Below are 19,451 nucleotides of genomic sequence, written 5' to 3'. Positions count from 1 at the left end.
TATTGCGTTTCATTACCCTTAATTATACAAGTAATAGAAATTTGCTTTTACTAATAGGTTTTACATCCCTTGGTATCGCACGCGGTCCAACAACTAGTTTTTTTAAAAATTCTGAGGTAGACAACGAACTCAGTAAATCCAACATCAGACAGGCATGAGGCACAGGTTGCTCGGTCTCAAGTTTCTCATTAGTCATTAGCAGTTTCAACATCTTGCATGAGCACATAGAAATAAAATCCTCTTAATTGCTGGAATGTTGGATTGTCTTTCTGTCTCTGGCAATCTCACCTTCAGATGCAGTTTCCTCAGGCTCAGGGTAGATGACAGATTATACCAGGTGCTTTAACCTGGCCATAGCCCTCAACAATTCCTCGCATTGGCTGTAATTGGTTATGATAATTTTGTTTTCATTTTTCCTACCTAGTAGTATGTCATTAATGTTTATTTGCTGTAAATTCAAATTTCCTTGACAACGGAGTTGATTTCGAGATCATTATCTAAAAGGCTCAAGGTGAAAATTTCAGCAACAGCAATGTGATTATTATGCTTATTGTTAATTGTAATCTCATTTATTTATATAAATACAATCATTTTCAATCGGCCGGGTCAAATACCAGTTCGGTTAAATTTTGACCCATTATTTTTTGGGTTGTTCAGGTATTGAATAAAATCTGATATCGGGTTGTTAAATACTGGCTTGAGCTGCACCTGTCATCAAAAGAGAGAATCTACTTAACAAGACCGTATCAAATTCCACCTTAAAACCACATGGAAAAAAGGGAGCAACACCTTAAGGGGTCGTTTGGTTCGCAAGAGGTAAACGGAATGGAATTAAAAATGGGATAGAAGGGGAATGGAAATAATTCCCTTTGATGTAAAAAGTTGTTTGGAAGGCTTTTATTCATTTTCCATTCATCTTCCCTCTCACCGCTCTTTCTGTCGCCGCCCGCCGCCCGCCTCCACCTCCCCTCCGTCGTTGTTCTCTCTGTCTCCCTCTCACCTCTGTCGCCGCCCCTCCCTCTCCTTCTCCCTATGTCACCGCCCTTCCCCCGCCCCCTCCTTCTGCCTCTCCCCTCCCGTCGCCCCTCCCTCTCCCCTCTATCGCATGCCACCTTAAAAGTGTGGTCAGAGCGGAGGTGGCTGAGCAGGCGTGGTCGGAGGTTAGATCTAAGCAAGCTATCGGCTGAGCAGGCGTGGATGGTGTTGCCGTGGCTGAGCAAGTTGATCGGTGACCCAGAAGGTGGCCAGAGCTTGGTGGTGGCGTGGTCGGAGGTTAGATCTAGGGTCAGAGGAGAGATAGAGGAGGTGGGGGAAGTTAAGAGGGGAATGGGTATGGAAAAGTCTTAGGGGGGATGAGTGTAGAGGGTTTTAGGGTAAACTCAAACATAATAAGGTAAAGGGAATGATAAAAGAAGCCTAACAAACAACAACAAAGGGAATGATTGCATCCCATTCCCTTTCCCTTTGTTTATTACCCCCAACCAAACGCCCCCTAACCTTATTGTGTTGTTTGGGGGGAAGGCTATAGTTTACACTCTTCCTCACATGTGAACTCCCTTTTTAAGAGATGAGATTCACCACATATAAGTTTGATGGTGTTCCATTCTAAAATCAATTGGTGATAGATGGAGTAGTCCACCAATCTTATATGCAAGTTAAGCTCTTTCTATTTCTTCCATGTGAGACAATTAATCTCAACTCACATGTGATTTAGTGTTCTCAACACGGGTCACAAAATTTTGTTCAAAATCCAGTATTATAAGACCGGTTTTACGTCGAGTCAGGAAATAAACACATCTTACTTAAACCGATGAAGGCTGCAATTGGAGTTTGAGGTCAAAGCCGAGTACGCCGAGATGCCAAAATATCAAATATACAATGTTGCGAAGAGTTTAGAGGGGGATTGCGTTGCAAGTCTCCTAGGAATTGGAGCTTGGAAAGTCACGTAGGGATAGCAACACAATTAGGAAATCAAGTCAACATAGGAATTTTTTTTTTTGGCATATATTATGCACTACTATGTTTCTATCTTCTAGTTTCCTAAACCAATGGGATGTATATTTAGGAAATAGATAGAATTTGGTATGTACGTAAGATATTATATTTGGAGGATAAGTTATTGTATCTTAGTATACGAGGGTTTCTATTTTAGCCTATAAAATGGGGTTTAGACCTAGTTAGAAAATAAGAGGGAAAAATACATTGGTGAGAGGAATTATCAATTGAGGGGTTATTGTGTTATTTTGCAGGAACTTAATAATACGATAATATTTGAGGGGACGATATCTAAATTTCCTCACAAACACTTATGTCTTTTATTATTATTTTTGCTATTTGCTCTATATTGCATTTGCGATTTTGTTCCTAATCGTTTGTGGCACGCGTTTGGTTATAACAAACTGGTAACAAGAGCTGGATTTTAGCCATGGATGATTCCGGGAACAAGTACAAGGTAGAACCTTTTAATGGGAAGACGAATTTCTCATTGTGGTAAAGTACAATTAAGGATATTTTTATACATCAAGGTCTTCGCAAGACTTTTGAGGATAAGAAACCTGATTTGTTGGACAAGGACAAGTGGGAGGATATGCAACTACGGGCTACTAGTACGATTAGATTGGCTCTTGCACCAGAGATCAATTACAATGTCTTAGAGGATAATAATCCAAAAGAGTTGTGGGACAAATTGATTAAGTGTAACACCCCAATAATTCTCCCTTTTCTAGAATAACCTTTTTACTCCCTCCGTCCCTTAATACTCGCACTGTTTTGATCGGTGCGGAGTTTAAGACATTTGAATTGACTTTTTAATTTAATGGGTGTTAGTTGATAGTGGAGTATTTTTTTTAATATAGTTAGTGGGAAATGTGTAAGGGTGGGGAGTGGTGAGTGGGGGGATGTGAATGTTTAAATGATTTTTTTTGTAGGGAGTAGGTGTGTAGGTGGGTTAGTAGGTAAGTGTGAGAAATAATATGTTATTGGTAAAAGTTTCCATTTATAGAAGCGGTGCAAGTATTAAGGGACGGCCCGAAAAGGAAAGCGGTGCGATTATTAAGGGACGGAGGGAGTAATAAATATAACTATAGAGAATTATCAAAGTATTATAGCCTGTGTGAAAATGTAACGGCTTATTCAGAATTTTGCAGCGGAACTAACTTTAAATTTACAAATAGTTAACTACGGAATCAATAGAAGGACTTCTCAAGGATTTCAAGGCGTATGACGAGTTTGATGAAAAAGGAAAGTAAGTTTGTATGGACTTCGGAGTGTGGGGAGGCGTTTGCAACGTTGAAGGAAAGGTTGACTTATGCACCGGTTTTAGCATTACCGGATGGGAGTGAAGTTATGAGGTGTTTAGTGATGCTTCGAAGTATGGTTTGGGTTGTGTTTTGCAACAGAATAGGAAGGTTATCGCTAATGCATCTAGGAAATTGAAAACGTATGAAGTAAATTATCCAACACATGATCTAGAGTTGGAAGCTATCGTGTTTGCGTTGAAAATTTGGAGACACTACCTGTATGGGGTGACAGTGAAGATTTTTGCGGATCATAAGAGTTTGAAATACATATTCACCCAAAAAGATCTGAATATGAGGCAGAGAAGGTGGCTAGAATTGATAAAAGACTATGATTTGGATATTCAGTACCATGAAGGGAAGGCCACTGTACGTGGTGGCAGATGCTTTAAGTAGGAAGTCCAGCCATTCGGTGAATGCATTGATTATGGCAGATCAGTTGTGTATAGACTTCCAGAAGATGAATTTGGAAGTCTTGGAGCATGGAGAAGTGGAAATGATGTTGAATGCTATTTTGGTGAGACCTTCAATTTATGACGAAACTCGGGAAAGTCAACCAAGTGATGAGAAGTTGGTGAAAATAAGGGAAAAGATTATGGAAGGGGAAGTATTGGACTTTCAGATCCCTGAGGATGGAAGTATTCGTTTCAAAGGAAAATGGTGCATTCCGCAGAAAAGCGAGGATTTGAAGCAACGGTTCATGGGGGAGGCGCATAACTCGCCTTATTCAATGCATCCAGGTGGGGATAAGTTGTATAAGGACACGAAGAAAACATCTTGTTGGCCCAATATGAAGCGTGAAGTAGCTGAATTTGTGGCTAAATGTTTGACATGTCAGAAGGCCAAGATCGAACATCGAAGACCGCAAGAGAAAGTTCAGTCATTAGAAGTCCCTAAATGGAAATGGGATTCAATTTCAATGGATTTTGTTGGTGCTCTACCAAAGACTCGAAGTGGAAATGATACTATTTGGGTGATAGTGGATCGATTGACAAAATCAGCAGTTTTTATACCAATGAAGAGTGTATGGACCATGGAGCAATTGGCTAAAGCCTATGTAAAGTTCGTGGTGAAGTATCATGGAGTTCCAAGTGACATTATCTCGAATAGGGATTCCAGATTCTTTTCCAACTTTTGGCAAAGTTTGCAGAAAGCCTTGGGAACAAAAATACTTATGAGTACTACAATATTTCACCCAGCTATAGACGGTCAGACAGAAAGGACAATTCAGACTTTGGAGGACATGTTAAGATCGTGTGTGATGGAATATCAGGGTTCATGGGAAGATAATTTAGATTTGATCGAGTTCTCATACAACAATAGCTACCATGCAAGTATTGGAATGGCTCCTTTTGAAGCGTTGTATGGAAGGAAATGCAGAAGTCCTATTTGCTGGAATGATATAAGTGAAACAGTTGTTCTTGGACCAGAATTCTTAGAAGAAACAGTAAAGCAAGTGAGATTCATCCAGGAAAAGATTAAGGCATCGCAAGACCGTCAAAAACGTTACACGAATTCACGAAGAAGGGAAGAGGAATACCAAGTCGGAGAGAAGGTGTTATTGAAAATATCTCAAATAAAAGGAGTGATGAGATTCGAAAAGAAGGGGAAATTAAGCCCAAAGTACATTGGACCATATGAAATCCTGAAGCGGATTGGGAATGTAGCGTATAGACTTGATTTACCCAATGAGCTGAGTCGAGTGCATAATGTTTTCCACGTTTCCTAGATTAGAAAATACATCCCGCATATATCCCATGTGTTGCAACCGGAAACCGTCGAAATGGATGAAAACCTGACATATGAGGAAAGGCCGGTAAGGATACTAGATATAAAAGTCAGGAGTACCCGAAATAAGGATGTAGAAATCATCAAGGTATTGTGGTCAAACCATAAAACTGAGGAATGCAATGAAGGAGAAACACCAAGAACTCTTTGTTGAGGTTAGTAGGTGAGTTACGGGGTCGTAACTTTCTTTTTAAGGGTGTAGAATGCGATAGAATTTCGCGCTTTTACCCATTTTTAGCATCTTTTAACAATTTTTAACGATTTTGGTCTATGTTATGCAAGTGCATTAGCACCTTCCTTCTCTTAGAAAGTCGGTAGAATTTATATATTTCCGTTTTTGGAATATAGAATGGTAATGTCCTAAGTTTCGGGACGAAACTTCTTTTAAGGGGGGTAGACTGTAATACCCCATATTTTTAGACATTTTATTAATCATTTTATGCATTTTTTTAATATATATTTGATATTAAATTAATTTGGAAGGAAAATATTCAAATGTCTTAGAGGGAATATTATTTTCAAAACTGAATTTAAATTATTTTTTTCGGATTTTATTAATTCCTTATTCTATTAGGAATCAATTTTGGAGAAAAATAGTTTTAATCAACTTAAAATTATTTTATACATCCGAAAATTATGTTTAGTATTTTATAAAATCAGTTTTATAGTATATGATATTTATGAGAATATATTTTTGATTTATTTTGGGAAAATAAGATAATTCTATTAAAATTGGAATTTAAGAGTTTTCCAATTCAAAATTTTCAAAGTTCGAATTCTTGGAGATAAATTCTGAAAATTTCAGGATATCTTCTAAATAATTATTCAAGCCTCTGTTAAAATTTTGTAATTTTATCTTTTGTATTTCTACTTTAAACAATTTTACTCTAAACCGAATATCACCAAAATCATGACTAAATTCAGAATCCTATCATAGCTTAAACACTAACCACAGCTATACCTTTTAGGGTTCCATTCTAACCCTAACCCTAATCCTACACCTATAAATACCCCCTACTTCATTCATCATTCCTCACACCAAAAGTTGAGATTTTTCCCAAGTCCGCTCTTAAACTTCTTCTCCCTCTTTGTGTAACACCCCGACAATTCCCTTTTTCTAAAACAACCCTTTTATAAATATAACTATAGAGAATTGTCAAAGTATTATCGCCCGTGTGAAAACGTAACGGCTTATTCAGAATTTTGCAGCGGAAAACATAAAACTAACTTTTAGGTTCATAAATAATCGATTACATATTAAGTCCAAAACCAATTAACGGAAATAAGGAAATACGAATAGTACGACAACTTTCAAATCCAAGTTAACAACCCAAATCACTTAATAAAACAAATATAACTACAAGCTCTCTAATCCCGATCCCAATGATGCATCATCTTCAAACCTGTAGATGGGCAACGCTTATTGATCCTTAGAGACTGCTCACCAAAGATGGGTCATCACAGGATCAATAGGCATAGCCATGATCAACACACACAAACAAAGCACGTAATCAGCAAAGCTGAGTACTACATACTAAAGCAATAATAATCCTAACATGATACTATTAAACATAATTAAGGGCAGACAAAGCATGATAATCTGACGACCATACTTAACTAGACTAGGCTAGACTGGAATAGACTTTTATAACAATAATATTATTTTAATTGAAATAGGCAATGGACCGAGTTTTCTAGCTAGAAGTCTTCACTAAGGAAGACGAGGTACGGGCGCGACTCCGTAACCTCAGTGACCTGCGATATCGAGGAACGTTTGACTGAAAATAGGACGCGGTGATCAATCCGGTCCGAATGAAAGGCCATGGGCTACCACCATGAACCCCAACTCCTGTTTGTCCGTCACTTTAGACGTGCACAGTCTAAAGCTATTGCTACTCAGTTTCACTTTACATGATTTACAAATTGACACCCTGTTATGACTCAACAATCACATAAGGCATGCAACTCACATTTATTTACAACTGTTTTTATCTTGGAATTGAGTAAGTGATCACAAAGGTGAAGGAAATAATGCCCTTGGTCCAAGTATGCATTCTATGTTAAGTCTAATAAATGCGGTTCAGTATTAATTAACAAGTTAATAATTCAGTGAGATCAAGTGAGCTGAATGCCTAGCTAGAGGCCGCTTCAGTTCAAGTGGAATTAATGATATTAATCCACAGCTTACTCTTGACTGAACCCGTAGGGTCACACAAATAGTACGTAAACGGATCAAGTATTTAATGGCATTAAATACTCCATCTATGAATATTCGGAACCGACGGATCTTGGTTTCAGTGGGAGCTAAGATCGTCATAGGCAAGAAATGAATACTCCGGAAACGATGATATTGCCGGAAACGGAAATATGGATCGTATCGGAAATATAAATATTATCCAAGTCGTAGATGTTGCCGGAAACGGAAACATGGTACGTATCGGAAAATATTATCGGAAATGGAAATATTGCCAGAATCGGAAATATTGCCGGAAACGGAAATATTGTCAGAATCGGAAATATTACCGGAATCGGAAAATAATTCCGGAAACGGAAATATTAAATATTTGTTCGAAACGGAAATTAATTCCGGAATCGGAAATATTAAATATTGTTCGTATCGGAAATGAATTCCGGAATCGGAAAATTTAATCGGAAGCGCATCGTACGAATAAGCATCGGACGAGGCCTGCCGGACGAGGCCCAGCACGAAGCCAGGCCATCGCCCAGCAAGCCAAGCGCGCCGCACAAACAGCCACGCCAGGCCCAGCGCAAGGCCAGGCCCAGCAGGCTGCGCAGCGCGCACAGCACGCGCAGCGCGCAGCGCGCGCGGGCGCTGCGTGGGCTGCTGCTCGCGCGCACGCATGGGGCCCATCGTGGCAGCCGTGCGTGTGTGTGCAAGTGTTTGTGTTCGTGCACGTTTCCTAAAACATGCAGAGTTCGGTTAATGATTAAATTCCTAATTCTATTTGATAAATTAATTAAATTAGAGTTCTTGTAGGATTCTAGGTTTAATTAATTTGTATCTGAATAGGATTTCGATTCCCTTTCCATACCCCTATAAATATGAGGCTAGGGCTCACAATTTATAAGAAGTTTAAAAGTATTCAAAAGTGAGTTTTTTGAGAAAATTAAAACACACATCTTGCTCATAAAAGTGCCGAAATTTTCTAGTACCTTAAGGGCGATTCTAGTTGGTCAATCTTAAGGCGGATCCGGACGTGCTGTGGACTATCTACGGAGGGACGACACTTGGAGTCCTAAAGACTTGTTCTTGTTCGGTTCGGGCGCAGCTAGGGAGGGCACGCAACAAAGAGTATGCATCTAAATTATGCTATATGATTATGTGTAAATAATATGTTGTCCTGGGTTAATGGTTGTTTCCGCATGATCTATGTAATGTCATATGTATCATAACCTAACAGTGGTATCACGAGCCCCTTATTATTTTCATAATCTAAATTGCATGAACATGGTTAAATATTACAAATTTGCAAGAATTAAAAGGGGTGATTAATTTTCGTAATTGTTAATTAATTGCAAATTGCGTTTATTTAATTATACGTACGCAGTTTTTCGGCAGTTTCTTCGTTACTCATCCGAATTGAGTGATTTTTGTGTCAATTCCGCATGTAAAAGGCATTCTAAAATTTTGACAAAAATAGTATTTTTCTGCCGAACCCAGAATTCTCAAATTCGAAGCCTAACTATGACTTTTCGAAGGTTTTAGTTTTTCGAATGCAAAATTTCGTAAATTTAAGATGTTAAATTAAATATTTGCGATTCTTGTTGATAAATCTTGAATTTTTTATTGACCTACTGCATATGTTTAACAAGTTTGAATGCCTAGTCTTGTTAATTATGCAATCTAATATGTAATTATGATTAATTTGTTGAAAATTAGAATAATTTAGAATTAATTTGATTTTCATAATTAATTGTAATTTAATTAGAAACCTATGATTAAAAACCACCATAAAAATTGTAAATTTATGATAAATTTTAAATTTTTATGACCTAGACTTGAATCCATAACAATCGGAAATCAATTGGATAATAAATTTTCGATTTTTCGCCCTAAAATTATGAAATTAATATTATTTATTAATTTGTCATTAATTTTAAATATAAATTTTAAATTTTTATGCGATTCGTTCATAAAACTTGCACGCACGAAGCAATGGACGCTTCGTGTTACCCTTAAGGGGTGTTGTATAATGCGGGCATGCGACGACGAGCAAGGGAGCTCGTCGCCCGTGCGGCACGAATGCAATGAGCAAGGGCGTAGTGCACGAGCACAAGGCAGCAGCCCTGCCTTGTGTCGTGTGCCACGAGCAATGGACGAATGGGCATGGGCGAAGGGCGAGCCAAGGCAGTCGCGTGTGGGCAGCAAGCGAGCTGCGCCACAACGCGCGCTGCCTCGCACAAGAGCGCGCAGCCTCGCGCGCAGCGATCGCAAGCTCGCGTGCCACGAGCGCTGCGCCCAGCATTGCTCGCGCGCACAACGAGCGAGGACTCGCGCGCACAGCCAGCATTGCTCGCGCGCACAGCGAGCGATGTCGCCCGCCCAGCGAGCGATGTCGCGCGCCCAGCGAGCGATGTCGCGCGCGCACTGCGAGCGATAGCTCGCGTGCGATGAGCGCTGGCGCGCGCAGCGAGCACCAATGCGTGCGGAGGCTTGCGATGGGGATGCAGCAGCTATGCGACGAGCGCATGGGCTGCGCGCACATGGCCAACAATGGCTGTGTGCGTGCGGCCCATGGGCATGCAACGCGTAGGGTGTTTGCGTTACGATTAAAGATCGTTTTGAATGTTTAATTTGAAAATTTCAGTTCACGTAATTTTAATTAATTTTAAAATTAATAATTTAAATTATTTTCTTGGATTTTAATTTTGAATATTGTAATTATAATAAATGTTATTTATTCTAATTATTTTACTAAAATTAAAATCATGAATTAATTTAAATAACGACTGAAATTAAATTAAACTTTTTGGATTCAATTATAAATTTATATGAGCTTTAAATTTTAATTAAATTTGTATGTTTCCGGTTAGACTAGAAATACATTTTTATGTTTAAAATTAGTAAAGCATATAAATTTATTGGTTTAAGTGGGAGCGTATTTTAGTCATAAACTCTTGATTAGGTCTACAAATCCTTAAGGTTAAAACAACTTGATTAGAATTAATAAGGACTGAATAATTGGTAGATTATTGGTGCCCTTGATTAATTGCTGCAGATGTTTACGTGATGCATAAAGTGTTTTACTAACCAGCTATGTGGGCCATTCATGATAATGAATGGGTGAATGGTATATATTGTATATGTACTGTTTTGCAGGTTATGAAGTGACTAGTATGGCCCAAATAGGATAGAAAATATGGTCTGCGTACCATTAATTTGAATGTAATTGGTCTAAAGTACCAAAGTTATTTTTCAATTCAAATATGGTCTGCGAACCATCAAATAGTTGTAATTAGTTATAGCTTATCCTATTTGAAGAAAATGGTGCCTCCCACGGAGATTTTCAAGACGGACTTTGAAGTCAAAGCTTCAAGATGAAGTCGGGCCATACTAGATCACATTTATCTTATGCATGTTTTAAGTTATTTATTGTTTTAAATATGTCTTAAAATGCATGAGATCAAAAGCTTGATTATGTTGCATGATTAAGGATTTTAGTTCACTTAAAATCTAACCAACATAGTAAAAGCCTTAAGTTCCAAACTTAAAAATTGAGTTAAAAGGTGCCATGCCAAAATATACACTTGCTTGGATATCCTTTACATCAATCTAGTAATAGTTTTCGCTCAGCGAGGTGTTACTTATTGGTCCTAAAGGGGCAAGGTACACAAATAATTGTGAGTACATGTTAGTTTTGGTGAAACTCAACGATATAAGTAAGGAGTCCTTTTATGTCGTGGCAAATTCGATAGGTTTACCTAATAAGTTCTTAGACGTACCTATCAACCAAGAATAGTTTCTAGACTATTAGCAAAAGGCTTTTGCTTACCTAAGATGTTCTAGGATTAAGTCGACAAACTGTGCTTAGTTCTTCAATGATTTTAGGATCTTGGAATCATTTTATTCACACCTGCCGGAACACATAACTTGAATAAAATGCTTAATAAACATTGAATTATGCATGTATGCTAGAATTTAAGTTTATTAAGAGAAACTGTGAATGGTTATTTATTTGTTTATTCTTTTCAATTGTAGTTTTTAATATGGCAAACAACAATTCATTCAACATTCGATCAATTCTCGAAAAGGAGAAGTTGAACGGGAAAAACTTCCTTGACTGGCAAAGGAACTTGCAAATAGTTCTTATGCAGGAAGAAAAGGAGTATGTCCTGGATGAGGCGATGCCCGAAGCTGCAGGCGACGGGGTCACTCAGGCAGCCCTCAATCGTTGGATTGATGCCAACAAGGATGTGAAATGTCTAATGCTCGCCACCATGAGTGCGGATCTGCAGAAAACGTTCATCAACTCAGATGCTTTCACAATCATCAGTGAGTTGAAGAACATGTTCCAAGATCTGGCTCGAGTCGAAAGATTCGAGACTCATAGGCAAATTCTTGAGACCAAACTTAAGAAAGGCGAGCCCGTAAGTCCACATGTTCTCAAAATGATTGGACTCATTGAGAATATGAGTCGGCTGGATCAGCAATTTTCTCAGGAAATGGCTATAGACACCATCCTCCATTCTCTTCATAGCGGGTATGATCAGTTCAAACTGAACTACAGTATGAATAGTCTGGACAAAACGCTCACTGAGCTTCATGGTATGCTGAAGACCGCTGAAAAGACGCTCAAAAGTGATAAGCAGGATGTGCTTATGGTGCGTGGGGGCAAGTTCAAGAAATCTGGAAAGAAGAGGAATGCTAAGAAAGGTGGCAACAAGGCCAGCCCAACTAAGCAAACTGGCGCCAAATCTGCAAAGAGGAAGGTCAGTCAACCCACTTCTGAATCCGAATGCTTCTACTGCAAGAAGAAGGGGCATTGGAAGAGAGATTGCTTGAAGCTAAAGGAAGATCAGAAGAACGGAACAGTCGTTCCATCTTCAGGTATTTTCGTTATAGACTGTATACTTGCTAATTCAACTTCTTGGGTATTAGATACAGGTTGTGGCTCACACTTATGTTCCAATCCACAGGGACTAAGAAGAAGTAGAAAGTTAAGCAAGGGTGAAGTCGACCTACGAGTGGGAAATGGAGCACGGATTGCTGCATTAGCCGTAGGAACTTACTATTTGTCGTTGCCCTCCGGGCTAGTTTTGGAACTGGAAGAATGTTTCCATGTTCCAAGTCTTACTAAAAACATCATTTCAGTTTCTTGCTTAGATGCTAAGGGATTTTCCTTTTTAATAAAAGACAATAGTTGTTCGTTTTATTTTAAAGAGATGTTTTATGGATCTGCTAGATTAGTCAATGGACTTTATTTATTAGATCACGACAAACAAGTATATAACATAAATACCAAAAAGGCCAAAAAGGATGATTCAGATCTCACCTATCTGTGGCATTGTCGATTAGGCCATATAAACTTGAAACGCTTAGAAAGACTTCAAAAGGAAGGAATTCTAGAACCATTTGACTTAGAGGATTATGGTAAATGCGAATCATGTTTACTTGGCAAAATGACAAAGCAACCTTTCTCTAAAGATGGAGAAAGAGCAAATGAACTATTGGGTTTAATCCATACAGATGTATGTGGACCAATGAGTACAAATGCTAGAGGTGGTTTCAGCTACTTTATCACTTTCACTGATGACTTCAGTAGGTATGGTTATGTCTACCTAATGAAGCATAAGTCTGAATCCTTTGACAAATTCAAGGAATTTCAGAGTGAAGTAGAGAATCAATTAGGCAAGAAGATTAAGGTACTGCGGTCTGATAGAGGCGGTGAATATCTGAGCTATGAATTTGATGACCATCTGAAAGAATGTGGAATTCTATCAGAATTGACTCCTCCTGGAACACCACAATGGAACGGTGTGTCAGAATGGAGGAACAGAACCTTGCTAGACATGGTCAGGTCAATGATGGGTCAGGCCGAACTTCCATTAGAATTTTGGGGACATGCACTAAATACAGCTGCACTCACTATAAATAGAGCTCCGTCTAAAGCTGTCGAAAAGACTCCATACGAATTATGGTTTGGAAAGCCTCCAAATGTGTCTTTTCTTAAGATTTGGGGATGTGAAGTATACGTCAAACGATTAATTTCAGACAAACTTCATCCAAAATCTGACAAATGTATCCTTGTGGGCTATCCAAAGGAAACAAAGGGGTATTACTTCTACAATACATCTGAGAACAAAGTGTTTGTTGCTCGAGATGGTGTCTTTTTGGAGAAGGATCACATTTCCAAAATGACAAGTGGGAGAAAAGTAGACCTCGAAGAAATTCGAGTCGAACAACAAACTCTAGAGAATGCTCAAGATGACATTCAGGATGAAACTCAGAGATCTTTAGAAGAATCTGGTGAGAATCATGGTCAATCTAGAAATGTTACCCCGCGTAGATCGCAAAGATATAGATCTCAACCGGAAAGGTACTTAGGTATTTTGACGAACGAGAGTTATGACGTTCTATTACTTGAAAGTGATGAACCTGCGACTTACAAGCAAGCTATGACGAGCCCTAGCTCCAAGCAGTGGCAAGAAGCCATGCAATCTGAATTAGACTCCATGTCTGAAAACCAAGTATGGGATTTGGTCGATTTGCCAGATGGCTACCAAGCCATTGGAAGCAAATGGGTTTTCAAACTGAAAAAGGACAAGGATGGGAAACTTGAAGTTTTCAAAGCTAGATTGGTTGCAAAAGGTTACAGGCAAGTCCACGGTGTGGATTACGATGAAACCTTTTCACCAGTTGCAATGCTAAAGTCTATTCGAATAATGTTAGCAATCGCTGCATATTACGATTACGAAATATGGCAGATGGATGTCAAAACTGCTTTCTTAAACGGCGTTTTAACAGAAACTGTGTTTATGACACAGCCTGAAGGTTTTGAGGATCCAAAGAATGCTAAAAAGGTATGCAAGCTAAAGAAGTCAATCTACGGATTGAAGCAGGCATCCAGGAGCTGGAATATACGTTTTGATGAAGCAGTCAGTGACTTTGGTTTCATCAAGAACGCGGACGAATCTTGTGTATACAAGAAGGTCAGTGGGAGCAAAATTGCTTTCCTAGTATTATATGTCGACGACATATTGCTTATCGGAAATGACATTCCTATGTTGAACTCTGTCAAGATTTGGCTTGGGAAATGTTTTTCGATGAAGGATCTAGGAGAAGCACAGTACATATTGGGGATCAAGATTTACAGAGATAGATCTAAAAAGATGATTGGACTTAGTCAAAGCACTTATATCAATAAGGTGCTTGATAGGTTCAAGATGGCGGACTCCAAGCGAGGCTACCTACCCATATCTCATGGAATGACTCTAAGCAAGACTCAGTGCCCAAAAACACTTGATGAGCGTAGACGAATGAATGGGATTCCATATGCATCATTGATTGGTTCAATAATGTATGCTATGATATGTACACGCCCGGATGTTGCGTACGCACTCAGTGCTACGAGCAGATACCAGTCAGACCCAGGAGAGGCGCATTGGACTGCTGCCAAGAATATTCTGAAGTACCTGAAAAGGCACAAAGATGACTTCCTGGTCTATGGTGGAGATGATGAATTAATTGTTAAAGGCTATACGGACGCAAGTTTCCAAACCGACAAAGATGATTTTAGATCACAGTCTGGGTTTGTCTTCTGCCTCAACGGAGGAGCAGTAAGCTGGAAAAGTGCTAAGCAAAGCACCATTGCGGATTCTACAACTGAAGCGGAGTACATTGCTGCACATGAAGCAGCAAAGGAAGCTATATGGCTAAGGAAGTTCATAGGAGAACTTGGTGTAGTCCCCTCCATTAAAGGACCAATAGCCCTGTATTGTGATAATAACGGAGCTATTGCACAGGCAAAAGAGCCTAGACACCACCAGAGAGTCAAGCATGTACTTCGTAGATTTCACCTTCTACGAGAGTTCGTTGAAAGAAAAGAAGTCGAGATAAGCAAAATTGGAACTGATGACAACATATCAGATCCATTAACTAAACCTCTGTCGCAGGCGAAGCACAACTCGCACACTGCAGCTATGGGAATCAAGCATATTGGAGAATGGCTTTGATGTCTCTGTTTAATGTTTTAAAGTTTTAGAGTTTAAATCTTTGTAAAACATTATTGGTTAATCATTCACAATAAATGAAAAGAATTCATTTTTCCATTTAATTTGTGGTTTATTAAATGATGAGTCCCTTCAATTTGACGATATATTCAAGATAGACTGTCAGGACCAGTCCTGTGACTAAGAAATGTCTATCAAGTGAACTTGAATGTCAAAGGTTGAAAATGGTCCCTAATCGGAGTTTTCTATAAAATTGGACGCATAGAAAACGTTAGACGATTAGAATGCAAGATGACTAGTAGTTCTGTTTCTTGAACTATGTGGACATGGCAATGTCATAATCATTTGCATAGATACTTACTTTGGGAAGACTAGTATCGGACAAGACCTATGAAACTTTACTGTAAGAGATGAAAATCTGTCATGAGTAAATTTCATTAAATTATTAGACACTAAATCCTCAATACCTGAGTGATTTGAGATTACTTGTTTGAGAACTGGTTGCTTTGACGTTGACCAACCGTCGCACCGTAAAAGGAGGCTATAAAGGCAACGCTCAGGTAATCACCTATCAAACGAAGTCTAATCTCAAGATCGCAAGATTGGGATTGTCCTCCCATAAGTCGGGATGAGATGCTTAAAAGTTGTACAAGGCCACTCGGAGAGCTAGAAACTGTGAAATGCATGGCCGTGCTCGGATGAATCATAGGCTATGATTATCTGTTTATTTGATCAGTTGAACTCTGAAACCGAGGAACACCTCTGGACGTAATAAGGATGACAACTCTTACCTTATGTTCAAGAGCAAGCATCGAGCGACAAAGGAATTAGGAAATGCACACTTGTCCCTAAGGACAAGTGGGAGACTGAAGGAAATAATGCCCTTGGTCCAAGTATGCATTCTATGTTAAGTCTAATAAATGCGGTTCAGTATTAATTAACAAGTTAATAATTCAGTGAGATCAAGTGAGCTGAATGCCTAGCTAGAGGCCGCTTCAGTTCAAGTGGAATTAATGATATTAATCCACAGCTTACTCTTGACTGAACCCGTAGGGTCACACAAATAGTACGTAAACGGATCAAGTATTTAATGGCATTAAATACTCCATCTATGAATATTCGGAACCGACGGATCTTGGTTTCAGTGGGAGCTAAGATCGTCACAGGCAAGAAATGAATACTCCGGAAACGATGATATTGCCGGAAACGGAAATATGGATCGTATCGGAAATATAAATATTATCCAAGTCGTAGATGTTGCCGGAAACGGAAACATGGTACGTATCGGAAAATATTATCGGAAATGGAAATATTGCCAGAATCGGAAATATTGCCGGAAACGGAAATATTGTCAGAATCAGAAATATTACCGGAATCGGAAAATAATTCCGGAAACGGAAATATTAAATATTTGTTCGAAACGGAAATTAATTCCGGAATCGGAAATATTAAATATTGTTCGTATCGGAAATGAATTCCGGAATCAGAAAATTTAATCGGAAGCGCATCGTACGAATAAGCATCGGACGAGGCATGCCGGACGAGGCCCAGCACGAAGCCAGGCCATCGCCCAGCAAGCCAAGCGCGCCGCACAAACAGCCACGCCAGGCCCAGCGCAAGGCCAGGCCCAGCAGGCTGCGCAGCGCGCACAGCACGCGCAGCGCGCACAGCGCGCGCGGGCGCTGCGTGGGCTGCTGCTCGCGCGCACGCATGGGGCCCATCGTGGCAGCCGTGCGTGTGTGTGCAAGTGTTTGTGTTCGTGCACGTTTCCTAAAACATGCAGAGTTCGGTTAATGATTAAATTCCTAATTCTATTTGATAAATTAATTAAATTAGAGTTCTTGTAGGATTCTAGGTTTAATTAATTTGTATCTGAATAGGATTTCGATTCCCTTTCCATACCCCTATAAATATGAGGCTAGGGCTCACAATTTATAAGAAGTTTAAAAGTATTCAAAAGTGAGTTTTTTGAGAAAATTAAAACACACATCTTGCTCATAAAAGTGCCGAAATTTTCTAGTACCTTAAGGGCGATTCTAGTTGGTCAATCTTAAGGCGGATCCGGACGTGCTGTGGACTATCTACGGAGGGACGACACTTGGAGTCCTAAAGACTTGTTCTTGTTCGGTTCGGGCGCAGCTAGGGAGGGCACGCAACAAAGAGTATGCATCTAAATTATGCTATATGATTATGTGTAAATAATATGTTGTCCTGGGTTAATGGTTGTTTCCGCATGATCTATGTAATGTCATATGTATCATAACCTAACAAAAGGCATCAAACAAGACTCATTCCAATTAACTCCAATCTTTTCTTTAATACTGATCAACCCCTGTATATGGGTATAAGGTTTCAACTTACTAAATAAGGTCCTCCGCCCTCATAAAGTTGTGAAAAGCTAAAAGGGAACAACAATTAACTGATCTGAATTATATACTAAATAATCTAGTGTTCCCAATCAAACATATTTGCATCAACCTTCCATACTAACATGTTATAATCCTCAAAATGCAATAAAGGTTTAATATGTTCATCCAACATTATCAAACATGCAATTTTGACCTGACTAAGTTCATCAACAACATTAACATAACCAAGTTCATCAACAATTCAACATGGTTTCAACAATTAGCACACATTCCAAGCACACAGGTATGTACGTACCTTGTGTAAACAAACTGATAGGCCACTTTAACACTTTCAAAAGTCGCCTAAAGAGAATTCTCCGCCTAAAACAACCAACAAGTAATCCCAATCAATTTCTAATCATTGGCAACCATAATAAAGCATTCTAAATGCATCCTAAACATATTTAGAACTTTCCCCAATATCAAACTTAAACATTTGCTTTCCTAGCATCATAATTATTGAACTAGTGATTGAAATTCGTTGAAAACTTTTTGCAAACATCGTACTTTAAATTTTCAGCAATGTAAATTCATTTAAAAGCTTCACCAAGGTCAATCTACGTTCCTAGTATCTCAAAACAACCAATTCAATAATCCATACTCAACCTACCATGATTAATAATCATAAAAACCTTGAATTTCATACTTTAAACAATCAAAACCAATATTTCAATGTAATTAGATAATCTGAAAATTAATAACTTTATTATAAAATTCATATAATCTTAAATTTATAATTTAAATCACAAAACCCATAACTTTAATTCAAGAAAACATAATTCAAATTAATAAATCATGATTAAGCCCTAACTTAATTTTAATTAATCAAAACTGAAAATTAATTCGTTTTTAATCTCAACCCAAATCTAAAAATCATGTTCAAACCATAAAAATCATAAATTTAATATCAAGAACATAATCTAAATTAACAAACTTTAATTTAAAATAATTAGTTACTTAGGGTTTAAGAAAGTAACCAATTCAAGAAGGAGGAGAGAGAGAGCCGGCGGACGGAGGTGGCTCGCGGCAGGGGCTGGGCACGGCGGCACACGGTGGCGCGACTTGGCGGTGGCTGCGCGAATCAGGTTGCTGCAACACGCGAAGGGTTAAGGGAAGCACGAAAAACAGAGGGGAAGAGAAAGAACGAAAACAGAGGAAGAAAAAGGAACGACGGAGAAGAGGATGAGAGTTACCGGCGTCGACAAGATTCCGGTGACGTGCAGGAGGGTCCGGCGGTGTGAGCGGCGGCAGCAAGGAGGGGATTGTTGAGGAGGAGCAGTTACGTGAATAGGGGAAAGGGTTCTCTTTTTTTTTTTTTTTTTTTTTCTAGTTTCACGTGAATTAGGAAAAAGGGGAAGGGAGTATTGTGTTGGGTTTATTGGTTTGGGCTTTGCCCAATTGGGCTAGGAGTAGGATTTAGGTTGATGAATCCAAAATGGTTGGGATTGTTTTCCAATTTCAATCGAACGTGATTTCAAAATCCGAATTCCGTTTTAGCGTAAAATTCAAAATTAAATTTTGATTTCATAAATCATTAAAATATTCAAAATGTAATAAAATAATTATATTTTAATTAGATATTCATTTCTAAAATCCGCAAATTGTATTTAAATATATTAAATATGCGTAAAAAAATATATAAACAATGTATAGAATTACGGGGGATTACAATCTACCCCTCTTAAAAGAAGTTTCGTCCCGAAACTTGACACGAAAATTCACCTATCTTTCCAAACTTTTCAAATTATTCTTATTGTAGAAGTACTTT

At 38.7% G+C, this 19,451-nt stretch overlaps 1 long non-coding RNA gene across 1 annotated transcript; it reads right to left on the bottom strand.

Moving 5' to 3' along the window:
• Positions 1–6,201: 6,201 nt before the first annotated feature.
• On the bottom strand, positions 6,202–19,222 carry LOC130459445 (uncharacterized). The gene is made up of 4 exons (XR_008918843.1): positions 18,877–19,222; positions 18,661–18,772; positions 17,940–18,004; positions 6,202–6,521 (listed from the first exon to the last, which is right to left on the bottom strand). It is a non-coding gene; the product is annotated as an uncharacterized lncRNA (long non-coding RNA).
• Between the last annotated feature and the right edge of the window lie 229 nt (positions 19,223–19,451).

The sequence above is a fragment of the Spinacia oleracea genome, chromosome 4 (genome assembly GCF_020520425.1).
Source record: "Spinacia oleracea cultivar Varoflay chromosome 4, BTI_SOV_V1, whole genome shotgun sequence".
Lineage (NCBI taxonomy): Eukaryota > Viridiplantae > Streptophyta > Magnoliopsida > Caryophyllales > Amaranthaceae > Spinacia > Spinacia oleracea.
Note: the sequence above shows the minus strand (reverse complement) of the source record. Positions and strands in the feature narration are given on the sequence as shown.